Below are 15837 nucleotides of genomic sequence, written 5' to 3'. Positions count from 1 at the left end.
CCTTACCTTACCTGTTACTCAGGCCCTGGCTACCTACAACTAGCGCCACTTAAAGTGGAAAGCCTCAGTTCGTACCTGGCACTGGTTTGCAAGTCGGGCAGTATGTGCCCATGTCCTAATGGCACATGGGCTGTGTGCCCATGTATAAATTAAGAAATCAATGTATTTTGCCAGCATTTTTTGAGCATATATAAACTCTCAAGACTCTTTTTCGCCCGCCTTGGATTGTGTTATAAATAAATATATTTGCTTTCAATCACTCCCAACGGAACTGACATAGCCAATTGTAGCAAATCTGCATGATCAAACCAGATTTATTGTCTTTTTCTCTGGCCCTATTTTTGCTGACTTTAAAACTCTGTACTTTACCACTGGTAAACTGTTGTCAAGTGCTTCCCCACTAAAACATATGCTGTACCTTCAGTGGTCAAAGTGGAGGGAAAAAAGTAGGGGAACTGTGGGCGGAGTCAGAGGTGGGAATAACCCGAGGATTCTATCAGTGGGCGGAGTCAGAGGTGTGGCTAGAATGCGCAAAACATACCAATTTTATGTATTTGTTTGTCATTGCTCTGACCAGTTACAGCTTCTTAAATTATTTAATTAAACCAATGGATACACATGATTATTTAAGGCTTAATATGAGTTATTGACATTTAAATACATTCAAAAAGTGGGGTATGTTTCCAATCACAGAATGTCCCAAATACGCTTAAAAGTGGCGGCACAAGCTATTTGCCTCCGAGCCATGGCGTTTCTGTCATCAGCACTTCTCCCTTTTTCCACAAGAGAAGTTCAAACATGAATGGCAAAATATCGTAGTTTGCAAATGTTTTCTATATAATTATGGCTCTGCCATATTAGCCACACAATACATCATCTGCTGCATAATGACAATTTTATCTAATATATTGTTTGTCACTCAAACGGATCAAAAGTTACTAAAAATATGACTTGTGTTGCTGTGAAGTGGACAGCTCTTTGCAAAGGTTGACTGGTCACCTTTCTTACTGCTGCATTTGTATGTTACACTGGTACTGATAAGGCAAAATCTTTGCAGAGACTGTTAGCATGTGTAAAAATGTCAAAACAATAAAGTATCTGTAAATATATTGCATTACGCTGCAGACTTTTATTTGGTGCATAATTTAGTCAACACTGTAGCATACTTTTGTCCCCCATTGCTGCATAATTTCAGTGGCCCCTAAGCAGGCAGCTTGTGCATGAAGCAGCGAGACAGTGAATTTTGTAATCTTAGTTTGGTGTGCTTGCAAATACTGCATTGATCATCCCTGGTGAGTTGCAGCAACTACTGCTGAAACAAGGCTAATGAAGGTAATATATGGGTTAGGAGGACTGGCCTCAAGGGCAGGCCTGCTTTAGCGCTGGTGGCACCAACAATGTTTGTTGGTGCCCCTCAAATACCACCTCTGCCACGGATTCCCTCACTACCACCCTTTGATGGTGCCCCTCAAGTCTCCATAACCACTCTCTCAGATACATTTAATTTGTTTTATAGTGCCACTCGTACCAGTGTAGGGTGTCAGAGCACTTTACATCAAACATATTACACAGTGACAATTAATGATACGTGTGTAAATCACTGTATAGGAAATTTTACATAAGACAAAGGACTACAAGGTGTAGGAGTCACATGATAACCATACTAGTAGGCAGTATGGTTTAATAGTCACTGGTCTTGAGAAGCACAATCTCTGAATTTAGAGTGTAATCCTATTGTTGGGGCTTCTCTTTACCAATTCGAATGGATTTCTATCCAAATTAACACTTTTTGCAACATTAGGATAATCAAAGACTGGGGGAAAAAGCTGTAACGCTCTAATTTATACCTTGCAGTTTGCATGCAGTTCTAAGATGACAGTTAGTAGTTCACTGTTTTATGTTAGGATTTTAACTTATAAACTGTAAGTAGCAAAAGTATCTCTCTGACAAAAACAGTAACCCACTGTCCTATTTACATTATGTGCACTTTGTGATCTGCATGGTACACCCACAGCGCTACCTTTCCATGAGTCAAAACTTCCACTAGTCAAAACTCTGGTCTCTCGCTAGGAAGAACATTAATCACCAGAGTTATCATGACATTTTATTGTTGCTGAAAATTGCTGGAGTCCAAGAAGGAGGCAGCAAGTGCTTTTAAAGCCATAATATACTTGAAAACAAGACTCACCCACCTGAAGTCAGTGCCCGTGCGGTCTCACCATTCGCACTGCCCTAGAGACAGGTCCTGTGACCTCAGTGACAAGGTCGCTATTGTTCTAGGGTGTGCTGCTTTATAGGTCTGCCCACGAAACTGGAGGTAAACTTCAGGATTGATTGTGGTGGACAGGTCTTCAAAGTTAACCCACACTTGCCACTGCTAGGGTCCACCTGCTGGTGCTAAGACACCAGGGCTTCTAAGGTCTAGAGGGGCCTTCAAGGTCTAGCATGGGAATGTGCCCCATCAGGAGAGTGGTCTGGGGGACTGGTCATGAAGGCTGAATATGGTTCCCCAGTTCCAAATTTGGCAGCTCTGACCATAGTGCCACATCCTCTCCCCCACTGAACACCATATTGCCCCACTGAGAGAAACTCGCCCTGCCTTCAGCTACAACCCGTTTGTGCCCCGCTCTGAACACCTGGATGTGACTCAATTCAAACTACGCACTAGAAAAGATTAATATGCTGCCTAAAAAAAGTAACAACATCCTGGAAAAATCTAACACTCATAGGGAATGCAAGATTAAGTAAAGCATGTGAAATGTAAGCAGGAACAACATGGTTACCTTAACTCTTTTACACTCACTATTCAGAAATCAGCGAGTGCTTTTATCTGAAAAGTCCTAACATGACTACAGGGCCCGGAAGGGACCAATTTCAATGTCTATTGCTCATATCCTTAGAAAACTTAAGCAGTATGATTGAAAAAGACCACATCCCTGAAGACAGAGCAGCGGTACACATTTTGTTTTCCAATCCACCCATGAACCAGGTATTGCAGTACCTCTAGGAATGGTGCACTTCCCCACCCAGAGAAACAATGCTGTTCTAAGACGGACAAGAAAACAAAAGTAGCGCCTCACTGACAAACTCTGTAAAGTGGCGCTAATGTGTTTGAGTGTAAATAAAACCAATCCGGCCACTTTGTGTCTACGCTGTCTTGCCTTATTTAGTTATTTATTTATTTTTCATATTTTGAAACTTGTATTTCTCTCCATCCCGAAGCTGCCCTTTGGAATAGAAAAATGGCAGAAAGAGACAACATTTCCAGCAAAAGTGTTTTCTTTTTTGGAATTATTTCATAGGGTAACAAAGAAATGAAAGGAGAAAAAAAGAGGGTGAGAAGCCTTTTACTTGAAGTCACGTTTTCAGTATGTGAGGAGGAGCTAGACAGAATGAGAGGGAATAAGAGGATTAAGGGGGGGGGGGCAGCGGCCAGCAGCAGAGCAGGAGAGGACACTGTCCTTGTCTTCTCTGGGCAAGAAAAAGAGTCCTTTTCCTTTTCTGATTCACTCCGGTCCCCCAACATCGAGCCTTATCTGTAGGCCATTTCTGCTGTTGTGTGAACCATGCTTACAAGAAAAGTAGGGGAACGGAATCTATTGAATTTAGGAAGTAGGGGCATGCCGTGCCCTGCCGTGCCCTGCCGATCCCGCCCACTTCGACCTTGGAGTTCCCTTCTTGCCATATTTGACTTCCCTTCAAATTGACAGTGCACAGTAGGGGCTGCTAAGGGACAGCAGTGGTGAGCCGGGAGGGGGTTGGTACAAATTTAAAAAAGGGGAAAAAAAGAACATTTAAGCATACCTTACCCTCAGCCGCCTCTCCTCTGTCCTTCTTGACATGATACAGGAACAGGAAGCGCCCACACTTCCAGGCGTCTCTAGCCAATCACAACACTGATGATAGCAGTGTCGTGATTGGTCTGAGCTTCCGTGATTCAGCGTTCAGATGGAGATAGGATGCCTGTGCATGTTCTCCACCCAGGCTGTGCAATACAGCAGGTGGAGAACATGCAAAGTGCGCATGACTGGCCGGCCCAAGACGGCCAGCCAAACCGTCATGCACACTTGGAGAGTGCCACTACTTCTCTTCTGCTCTTTGTGCAGCCCTGCCCCACAGTTACAGAGCCGCTAGGGAAAAATAAAATTATAATAATATTTATTTATTTATTTATTTATTAATTTAAGTGATTTGTAGAGCGCACAAATACCCTTGGGTGTCTCGGCGCTGCGGACTGTGTGGAAGATCGAGACAGAGGTGGGGTGCCTATTGATTGAAAAGCCATGTTTTTACCAGTTTCCTGAAGGCAAGTAGGGTTGGGCAGGATTTAATATTCAGAGGGAGGGTGTTCCATAATTTGGCAGTGGCGACAGTAAATCTTCTGTCACCCCCTGGAAACTTTTTGAGTGCGAGGGACCTTCAAAAGGTTGGCTATTGATGAGCGCAAGGGTCTATTGGGAGTATAGACTCACAACGCCTTCTTCAGGAAATCAGGTCCAGTTTTGTGGATGGCCTTGAAGGCAATGCAGAGAGCTTTGAATTTGATTCGGCTTATTATAGGTAACATGGTGTTCTTATCATTTTATTTTTCTTGTGGGGCAACGCTCCATAGCGGAGAAGCCGCCCCTGACTCTACATGATGTCTCTATGATATGGAAAGTTGAATGTTATGTAGACAGCAGTATGTATTTACACCATCTACTAATATGGCAAAGATTTATGTCTGCCAAACCACCACTGTGCTCTGGCAGGGCTGCAGTTTAAATACACTGGACTGAATCATTGCAGAGAATAATGCATTTTTTCTTTGTATGAAAACCCCATTCATATATATTCCTAAATCAGTCCTAAAAGTCTATCATGTAAGCCTACAAGGCACAGTACAAATATAGAAAATAGGGCACACTACATCTTTGGGGTTAGTGTGCCCTTACAATGAAATAAAACCCAAAACTGTGTCACTTTTTAGATCTGGCCTGACCTTTCTCTTAGAGGCCTAGATGGACTAACAACTTTCTTTTCCAACTCTGCTTTGGAAAGGGCTGTAAAGTTGGTTCAAAGTTCTTCCCTCATTAGTTTTTAAATCTGGGAAATTCCTCAAGATGATATTTGGACTAATGCTGCTGGTTGACTCTGTGCACTGGGACTCTGGCCCCAGTTCATGTGCTCTGCCCCCTAAAACATGGCAATGTTGGCTATATTCCTAATTGGCATATTTAACTTACCTATAAGCCCTTACTATATAGTACCAAGTGTAGTCATGTCATGTAAGTTTAATGTTGGTTGCGGACTTCTCTGCCCATTGTACCGCTCACTACAGTGACAGTGCAAACATGTCTGTAGGCCTATTATTGTAGCCTGGCTGTGCAGTTTTAACACTGCAAATTTTACCTGTCAAACAGGTCAAAACCTTCCTCTTAAATACAAGAAGTCACCCCTAAGTAGGCCCTACTTCTCATAAGGCAAGGCACATGGTATTTAAAAGTTGGAAATGTGAAGGTTTGATATCAAACAAGGCCTTACAGTGAAAAGGCCCCAAAAGCAGTTTTTACTGTAGCAATGTTAGCTGTTCCTGTTCACTGGTAGAGTTTTGATTTGTAATAAATATTTTGGAAGCCATACTTTTAGAAATGTACCTTTTCCTTTCTTAAAGCCTCCAAAAGCCCATATGCATTAGCTCCAACTGTCACCCAGGTGCTGAATAGCCTCCTTCATGATGTGTGAACTAGCAACTGGAGCTGAGACAAACGGCTTTGGTTTGGGGACATGTTCTGTTCTTCTGGCAGGATGACCATTTTGGTTGTGCCCAGGAAACTGATTAATTTAAAAGAGGCTTACCCTGTTCCAGGCAAATGTTATCTCACACCTGGGCGGGGCCCTTCTTTGCCGCCCCAGTCAGGCAAGCAACAAAACTAGTGGGATAGGCGCTACCCCCAGAACTGGCTTGAAGGGACCACAGGGGAGGGGTTCCTCATTTTCCTGGCCAGACCTCTGAGGTGGGCACACAAGCTCTGCACAAGGGGAGAAGGTTTTTACTCTATTTCATATAGGCCGTGAGTGGCACAGTGGGCTTGTTTGCAGTAGGGCACACAGGAATAGCTGCAAAAGTGGTTAGTGTTACTCCAGGAACATTTTCCCCATGGGTTAAGGAGGGGCCAGGAGGCACGCCCACCCACAGGCTAGTGCTAGGCAGCAATGTGCCACCCATCGGCACCCTCTTCAGAACGCTACTGGATCTGTGCAGACAGAAGATGGACTGCACCTGCTGTGGAAAGCAGTGAGGAGATCATAAAGGCTGAAAATGTTCCCACTTGTACGCAGGACAAAGTAGTAGACTCCAAGGGTCAGTCGGCCGGCCTGCTGTTAAGCTTTCAGGACACAACAAGCTGCTTGAAGCCACTTTTCCTGAAGAGCCCAGCTGCCTGTCTTTTGCTGGAGTGATCCTTAACTCCCAAACGAAGTTCCTGAGGCCCTTGGACCTTTGGCTGTGTCAGAGAGTACTAATATCCTGAAAAAACCTGGGACTGAGACACTTTTTGACCTTAAAGACATTTAGAGGAAAGGGACAAATCTGGCAAATCACAGCGACAAAAGAGCCCCGTCGCTGGGCCAAAGATACAGGTTGTTCCCTCTGGGAGCACACTCCCTCCTGGAGCTTTTCTGCAGTAGCAAATTCGTTTCAGTGGGATGTAGCAGAGAGGGTATAAGGTCGGGAACCCCGTATGGCTACAGCTTACAGCGTTACTCTTCTGAAGGAAACCGAGCTTCAAAAATGTGTCTGGATGTAGAAATCTTCACCAGGTGAAGGCTCCTGAAGTATTTAGCCAGTGAGGACCTTGCTTAGGTGCAAATGTTAAATTTCTCCCGCTTAGACCTTTCCTGCCAAAAATCAACAGCTTCACCGGGATTATGTCTGATACCTATTGGCTTTGTGTAGTCCTCCTAAGCCACAACCCGCTGCATTGCCCAGCTGAGGATATTTTTTTTCAATTTCAGAGACTGAGGGCCTCATGTAGGTAGCCCAATACCGGTCGGTAACGGACGATTTTCGGTAAATATACCGTTACCGACCGGTATTTAGGCTTTTGAGATGTAGGGGGATCATTTCTGTATTCGGTAATTTACCGAATCGGTAAAATTACCGATTCGGTAATTTTACCGATTCGGTAAATACCGAATGCAGAAATGAGATGTAGGGGGAGTGTGTGGTGGGTGTGGGGATTCGTTATTTACCACCAACTGAAAGTTGGTGGTAAATGACGAATGTTACTGTGAATGCATTATTTGGCCCTTATATGTGTGCAATGTGGCAGACACACATGCCCTCAGGGCATGTATGTGTGCCACATGTAGGAATCAGGGGTGCAACAGGGTGTCAATGTGACACCCTGCCACCCTTGATTGAGCTCCCCCCATTACCGATTCGGTATTTACCGATTCGGTAATGGTAACTGGCTTCCCATTGATTCCTATGGGCCACCTGGCCCATAGGAATCAATGAGATACAGGTTACCATTACCGAATCGGTAAATACCGATTCTAAAATACCGACACTTACCGAATCGGTATTTTTTTACCTACATTACATTTACCGATTCATAAATACCGAATCGGTAAAATTCGGTATTTAAGAATCGGTAAATGTAATTTACCTACATGAGGCCCTGAGTCTTAAGGGAAAACTTCTTACTGGGTCAAACATGATTCTTATATCAGATCCACATCCATCGTGATCGGCCTAAAATCATGCCTATATACTGGTCAAGTGCAACCACATGACAGTGGTTGTTGCTTGACACTTTTTGGTGTTATTTCCATTTAAAACTCTAAAATTCGGGGGGCGTGGCCACGACGCCAACCACGATGGCCGCCTGACGCGGGACCTCCGACGCACCGGAGCTTGTCATTCATCCCGTTTCCCCTCCGGAGAGCGTTTTTCCGCCACAGCCACTGGATTATTATGTCGGAATGCGGCGCGCTTCTGGTGAGCGCTTTTTGACACATTTTTAGGGCCGGGGTGCCCCTTTTCTCATCACATTCGTTCTCTCCTCAGAGAGCGGCCGCCATTTTGTCTGTGGCGCGATGCTCGTCTTTCTGCCGGCTTGGATGCCTATGCCCCACATTGCTCTTTTTGTGGGTTTCTACGCCTCCTGATTGCTGTGTCATCCTTTCTGGGCGCTGTCATGCCACTTGGATGTCTCCTAACCCGAGCTGCCCCACGTGGATGGAATGAGGTAGTTTCTGATTAATGACTTTTTCTTTGCTATGTTCCTGTCGCCCTTTTTGATTGCGCTCATTACTGCTTCTGACAGGGGACGTCCATGACCTGGTTGGTTATTGACCCTCCACATTTTTGCTTCGTTTGGCACTGGCTTGTCTCTGCTTACTCTGGAACACTTCTTTATTTACTCCACAAGCTCTCCTAGGATTACTGCTCCACTTCTAAGCGACTGTACCCCTTCACTTTTTTGGCTTTTCCTCACAGTCGCCTCTTGTTTGCTGCTTGTCACTTCTGGCTGGCTTCTATGGGCAAGCTACGCAATCCAAAGTTCGTCTTTACCCCTTCGAGGAACTCTCCTGCGGTAACCTCTTCACCTCATATACCGACGGACTCTCCTACCAAGGTAGCACCAATGGCGGGAGTAACCCTCCCCCGCTCCTCCTCAACACAGTCTCCTTCAAGCAAATCCTCTCCCCCATCAGCTTCATCTTCTAAGCGCCTTAAACAAGATGCGTCTTCGTCGGAGAAGCCAGCATCCCCCATTTCCATGGAGATGCTCTTTGAGGAAATTCGTGCTCTTCGGCCTTTTGTTGAGGAGACCAATAGTAAGATGCAGTTTCTTGAGGAGAAATGGTCATCTATCGACAACAGAGTTACAGTTGTGGAGCAACAGGTTTCGGACCTTCATTCTACCTCCCTGAGAGTTTCCTCATTAGAAAAATCTGTCCTGGCGCTTCAGCAACACACGGAGGAGTTGGAAAATAGGAACAGGAGGAACAACCTCCGTATTTATGGTTTGCCGGAAGCTTTAGAAGGGGACGACCCTGTGCTCTTTTTCTCCTCCTTTATCCCGAAGCTTCTGGACATGCCATCCACCACCTCCCTCAATATTCAGAGAGCGCATAGACTTGGTCCTCGTTCATCCACGTCAACCAGGCCAAGGGGAGTCATTATCCTTTTTCTGAAATTCACAGATCTTCTCTCTGTCCTTTCAGCGTCCAGAGCCAAGCGTCAGATCTCCTGGTTGGGTCAGAGAGTATATCTTTCCCAAGATGTTTCAAATGCTACTGCCTCTCGTAGGAAGGAATTTTTGTCCCTACGTGCTCCGCTGAGGTCCCTTGGTGCTAGATTTGGTTTATTTCATCCGTGCACTTTCAAAGTTACGCTACAGAATCAGACTTGGACCTTTCAGGACCCTGCTGAACTCAAAAATTTCATTCACACCCGTTCTAATTCTGCTATGGAGACCTCCTCATCTTCTTGTGGCTGATTGTTTAATTGTTTTACACTTTTTGATTGCTTGATATGTCTAACTTTTGCTTCCCTTACAGGTTATTTATTTCTGTCCCCTGCCTCTATCTCTGTTTATTAATTCTACGTATTAGATTATAAATATGTTTTTCTTACTCACATGTTTCTAACTTCAAACTCCCTCATACCTCTATATAAGAATTGTGTCCAGTTTTTGTCCTTCAACATTTGCACTTTCATCCTTGGTTCGTCATAGTATGTTCTCATATTCTCAAATGTTGCTTTTTCCTTTATTCATTTATCTAGATGGACCGACCTCCCTTCAACCTGGCTCTTCGGTTATGTTCTATGTTCCGGTGCGATCCGGCCTGGTCTCCCGTCTTGGGGGATCTGTCTCGTTGAGTGTCGCCACTTCCCCGTTGTCCTATTTCGTATTCCCCTCAGGTATGTTCTCCTCAGTCGTCCCTTTGGGATATGTGCTGTCTCTCCTTGTACTTATTTTCCTTTCCCGTTTCCGTTATCCTTTTCTCTTCCCTGTACGGGTTGATCAATTCCGTTTTTCCTTTGTTTCCATTCACCTCTTTGCCTTTCTTCTCAACCTTTTTCATCGATATTTCTCAAAGTTTTCTCCTTTTCGACTTGTCTTTTGCGTATGCCTCTTCTTCTTTACTTCTTCTGTCCTACTTGATTCTATGTTATTTGTTAATTCAAAGTTATTACATGGAATGTAAAAGGTTTTATTAACCCCATTAAGCGGCAGAGAGTTTTGTCCCATTTGGCCTCCTACAACCCAGATATTGCTCTCTTGCAAGAAACTCACCTTAATGATGTTGAATCCCTGAAGTTAAAAAGAAGTTGGGTGGGTACAGTCTTATTTTCGCCCTCTGACAACAAAAAGAATGGAGTTGCTATCCTTTGTCACAAGAGGCTTAAATGTACGGTTGTGTCCCAGGAGACGGACTCTGAAGGCCGTTGGGTACTGGCTAAATTATTGATAAATTCGATTCCTTTGACTGTCTTTAATGTCTATGGGCCCGTACAAGCAGACTGTTCCTTTTGGCCTTTGATTACAGAGAAATGTGTTCAATATAAAGATGTATCATTTGTTTTTGGTGGTGACTGCAACCAGATTGTTGACCCGTTCCTCGACCGCAAATCCACAGTCCGCTTCACACCACATAAACCCCACAAACAATTTCTCAATACTATTTCACAATCACATCTTATTGACTCTTGGCGCCTTTCGCACCCTGACACGCTGGACTATTCCTTTTTCTCTCCTCCTCACTCATCCTTCTCTCGTCTTGACTATATTTTCCTCTCTAATTCTTTATCTCAGAACGTTTTGTCTTCCTCCATTGAACCTATTGTCATTTCGGACCACGCTCCCATCGTGACAGATTTTGACCTACTCCCACCACAGCCTAAACCTTCCCGTTGGCGTTTCAACAGTACACTCCTCACTGATCCCAATATTTCTTCTTCTTTTCGCTCTTTCGTAGAGGACTTCTTCTCTCTCAACTCAGACCCTAGTATTTCTCTTCACACTCTGTGGGATTCCTTTAAAGCCTCCGCGAGGGGTTTCATTATTGACTTTGTCTCTCGGAAGAAGAAACGGTTTATTCAAAAGCGGAAATCCTCCCTGGCTCATATTAAAACTCTAGAGCACCAGTTTTACACTTCTTCTGATAAATTTATGTCACCAGATCTCCTGCGAGCTAAGTTAGAGTTCAACAAATTAACTACAGACAACGCTTCTTCGATTCTTCTTCGCAGTAGTGCACGGTATTACGGAGGTCGCAATAAATCTGGTAAGCTCTTGGCCAATTATCTCAAGTCCCGTAAGGAGCGCATTCTTATAGACTCAATATATTCTTCTGCTGGCACCCTTCTCCACAAAGACAAAGAAATCCTTGAGCAATTTCAATTGTTCTATCAGAATCTCTATACCCCAGAGTGTCCTCCCACTCCTTCCCTGATTCAGAGTTATTTTGAGAAGCTCCCTGTACCGTCTAACTCTCACCTGAATTTTCCGGATCTTGATCTCGATCTCTCTCTTCAGGAACTCTCTGCAGCCTTGTCAGCCCTTACTAAAGGGAAGACCCCTGGCCCTGACGGTTTTCCTGTGGAATTATATTTGCATTTCTCAGACATCCTACTACCTAAACTTTTAGCCCTCTTTCAATCATTTTCCTCTTCTGGCAAGGCTGAAGGCACTTTTCAAGATGCCTCCATCTGTTTGATCCCCAAAGAAGGTCGTGACCACCAGTTTTGCAAAAACTACCGACCGATTTCGTTAGTCAATGTAGACTACAAAATCTTTGCCAAATTACTTGCAATGCGCCTAGACCCCCTTATGCCTCACCTCATTGGCAAAGAGCAATGCGGATTCGTTAAGGGCAGGCTTACCTCGGACAACTCTCGCCTTCTTCTTAACGTTCTAAATAAAGCTCCCTCACTTTCAACCCCTCTTGCTGCTATCTCTGTTGACGCAGAGAAGGCCTTTGACAGGGTTGACTGGTCTTTTTTGTTCGCTTCATTGCGGTGGCATGGTTTTGGTCCCAAATTTATATCCCTTGTCTCTCTCCTATATTCTGCCCCCAAGGCCTCGGTGCTTGTGAATGGACAACTTTCTCCATCTTTTAATCTTCAGAGAGGCGTTCGCCAAGGTTGCCCTCTTTCTCCACTCCTTTTTGTTTAATCTCTCGAACCCTTCTTATCCTCCATTCGCAATAACACTTCCATTTCTGGTTTCCCATATGGCTCTAATCAATTGAAACTTTCTGCCTATGCGGATGACATCTTACTATTTATTTCTGACCCTGAATCCTCCGTCCCCCCCTTATTATCCGAGTTTCATTCCTTTTCTTTGGTTTCCGGTTATAAGATCAACTCGGACAAAACCGAGATTCTTCCTCTCACCTCATCCTGTCTTCCCCATCTTTTCTCTGCTACTGGTTTTGCCTGGAGTAGCTCCAAGATTAAGTACCTTGGTATCCTGTTTTCCAATTCCATCTCATCCTCAGTTAAACTGAATCTGTCGGCAGTTATTTCCAGGATTGATCAGTCGCTTTCAGCCTGGAATCCCCTCTATCTCTCTTGGTGGGGTCGTTTGGATTCAATCAAAATGATGATTGCCCCTATTTTAATTTACACCCTCTCTATGCTACCGGTTCACATTCCTGCATCTTACTTTAAAAAAATGGATTCTCTTCTTTCTCGGTTTCTCTGGAAAGGTAAGAAATCCAGAATTTCCATTGCCTCCCTCCGTAAGCCTAAATCCAATGGTGGGGTTAACTTTCCTGATTTCCGTCTTTATCATAGATCCTTTTCTCTACGTCAGGCCTCGAGATGGATCTCATCAACTCTCTCTCCCTTCACGCCCCTCTGGCTCCTTATTGAGCAATCTTTACTATTGCCCTTCTCCTTTGCCGAGGTGATGCGATTCTCTTCCAGGAATCCTTTTTCTCTTTGCCTCCTATTTAAACATACCTCTTCTCTTTTAAGTCCTTTGGTTCTCCCCTCTGAGGTCACACGTACATCCTTCTTAAATTCTACTATTTGGTATAACTCTCTTATCCTTTTTAGAAATAGACCTATCTTTTGGAAAGCATGGAGGGTAAAGGGCATAATGTGGGTCAACCAACTCTTTGACGGTGTATCCCCTTGCTCTTTTCCCCAATTTCAACTTTTATTTCGGTGCCCTCGTTCCTTTCTGCGGAAATTCACAACCCTCATGGCAATTATCCTTGATCGTTATTATTCTCTTCCCTCCTCATCATCATCGTCTCCTCCTCCTTCTCTTCTTAATACTCTTGCTACACTCCCTAAAGCATCTCTCATCTATAAATCTTTTGTATCTCCTAATCCTAATCGTGTCAAATCTAAAGTGGAGCTTTCTTGGGAATCGGATTTTTGTTGTACCTGGCCGATTGCTCTGTGGGATAAGTTGTGGTCCAGATCTTTAAAAATTTCCCGCTCTGCTTCTCTTACTCAATCCTTATTTTATCTGTATCACAGGCTTTACCTTTCTCCTCTTTCTTTATCCCGCTTTTCTCCCTCCTCCGATTCTAAATGCTGGACTTGTTCTTCTTCTGATGCTGACCTTTTCCACATGTTTTTTCTATGCCCTGTTGTCTCTACCTTTTGGGGGAAAGTGTGGTCATGCCTCTCCCGTATTTTCCCTCTCCCTTCCTCTTTTCTACACTCATTTCTCTTTTTGGGTAGCCTTTCTGACTCCTTGAATCTCCCTGCTCATCTACACGGCCTCTTTGACCTCACGCTTGCGCTTGCCTTCCAACACATTTCTTCCAACTGGAAATCTCTAGCTTCCATCTCCTTACAAGGCTGGTGGAATTCATTATGCCACTTTCACAGATTGGACGTTTCCTTTGCCTCCACTTGTAAACCTGTTCGTAATGTTGATTTTTTCTGGTTGCCTCTCACCACGTATTTGGACTGCTTGGCCCTAAAGAAACCTACATGTCTCAGTGCAGAAAATTTTAAACCTCCTTGAACGTCTCGAACTCTCTCCTTTTGCTATTCACTATAAGTTTTGTTTAATATTATTGCTTGTTTTATGATGGTAACTTCGCATCGCTGACTTTCTACGACTATTACAATTTGAATATGTGTCGTAATTTTTAGATATGGTATGATCTATTTTATTATCTTTATATTTTCCTTTCCCTCTCCCTCTCCCTTCCTCCCTTATCCTTCCCTCCCATTACCTCCCTCAATGTTAAAAATTCTCTTAAAAAATGCTTTGTGGTCTCTAATACTGATATTAGCAATGTTAAGTTTCTCAATGTTTCTGTATTGTAATTTATGCTGATATCTCTCTTTTGTTATCAACTTTTTAATAAAGCTTTCAAACATAAAAAAAAAACTCTAAAATTCGTATCTCTGGTTCCCCTTATTGGATTTTTGTCATTTTAGTGTCCTTTGTTCATTAAATTTTTTTCAAATTTTATAAATCTGGATTTTTATTATGTTGTGTTGTTGACTTTTCAACTGTTTTGGTACTTCCTAATTCTTTACACATTTTCCTAAGCTAAGCCATAGCCTACTACAGGGACACAAAAAGGAGAAGGACTTGTGACTCTAAGAGGTCCAGCTGACTGAAGAGGATTAGGACTGCAGAAGACTTGACTGGAGAGATACTTGGTGCCCCATTGGAGACCAAATCTGAAAGTAGAAGCATTGACTGGGGCAGCCTACTTGGTGCATTTGGCCTTCGACCCATCGCAGTTGGCTGGAAATTGCACCTTCATCCGGGTCCACCACAAACTGTTGTTTTTCTATAGGGATGGCCTTTTCTAGGCACTTTTTGCCTTTAAGCTACGGGTCACTGAACCTATTTTGATGTTCTGGGTGTTCTTGGTAATCTTTTTCCTCATTAAAAGTCTCTCTATTTTTCTAAATTGGTTTGAAATTTTATTGTGTGGTATTCTTTACTTTAAAATGTGTGCTGCTGCTTGAACTTAGCGTGGGAATTGTCAAACATGCCTGCATCTGATTTTATTACCCTATTCTCAGGAACAATATATTTTAATTTATATCAAAGTATATGTTGGAGATAAGGGGTATTTGACAGTCCCTTATGTAGCTTCTGAGAACTTATATTCCATTTTATTTGTGCCTGAGGCTCTGTTTTCTTATGTTAGTTAGGGAAAGGTTCTTTTTAAATAATTACTGAAGCTAGTGTCTCTCTTTTCTGCAAATCCAGAACCAGATTACTAAAGGCTAACAATTCAATACCACAATATTTGGCACTCAACACTTGCGAGATTGTAACACAGTATATACTGAAAATAGCATATATTTTCACTATAAACGTTAGACCAATGGTGCCCAGCAGAGGTCCAAGATGGCCACTATCATCTCACATTTGAATGTGTAACCAATAGTGTCAGAATTGGGGTTCTTAGTTTGGGAGGGGCTACTCCTACCAACTCTTTAAACCCGCTCTGGGCAGGTCAAAGCACAAAGTTCTGAGAGAATCTCTGCACAACCTCGGATAACTAAAGCACACTCAGCAGGGAATTCCATTGCCCAGTCTATCTTAACTTGTGGTCTGGAGACCCTTGGGGGTCTGTGACGTCTGCTCAGGGTGTCTTTGACTGCTTCGAAAATGAATTGATATTTACAGATTAATAGGCTGTGTACAAACACAGAAGCAAAATTTGAAAATTGAAAAAAATTAAATGGTCTGTAAATGTGATGGAATTTGTAACTGGAGGCTAAAAATGTACTTGGTATCCTTAGATTCCTTTGTGGGAGCAGAGCAAGGGCATCAAACAGAATATAGTATGGACGCTGGGTGGCCATAATGGAATTAACAAAAGCTACAACCTTCACATTAA

This window comes from Triturus cristatus, chromosome 2_1, assembly GCF_964204655.1.
Source record: "Triturus cristatus chromosome 2_1, aTriCri1.1, whole genome shotgun sequence".
Lineage (NCBI taxonomy): Eukaryota > Metazoa > Chordata > Amphibia > Caudata > Salamandridae > Triturus > Triturus cristatus.
The sequence above is the reverse complement of the archived record's forward strand: the minus strand, read 5'-3'. Positions refer to the sequence as shown.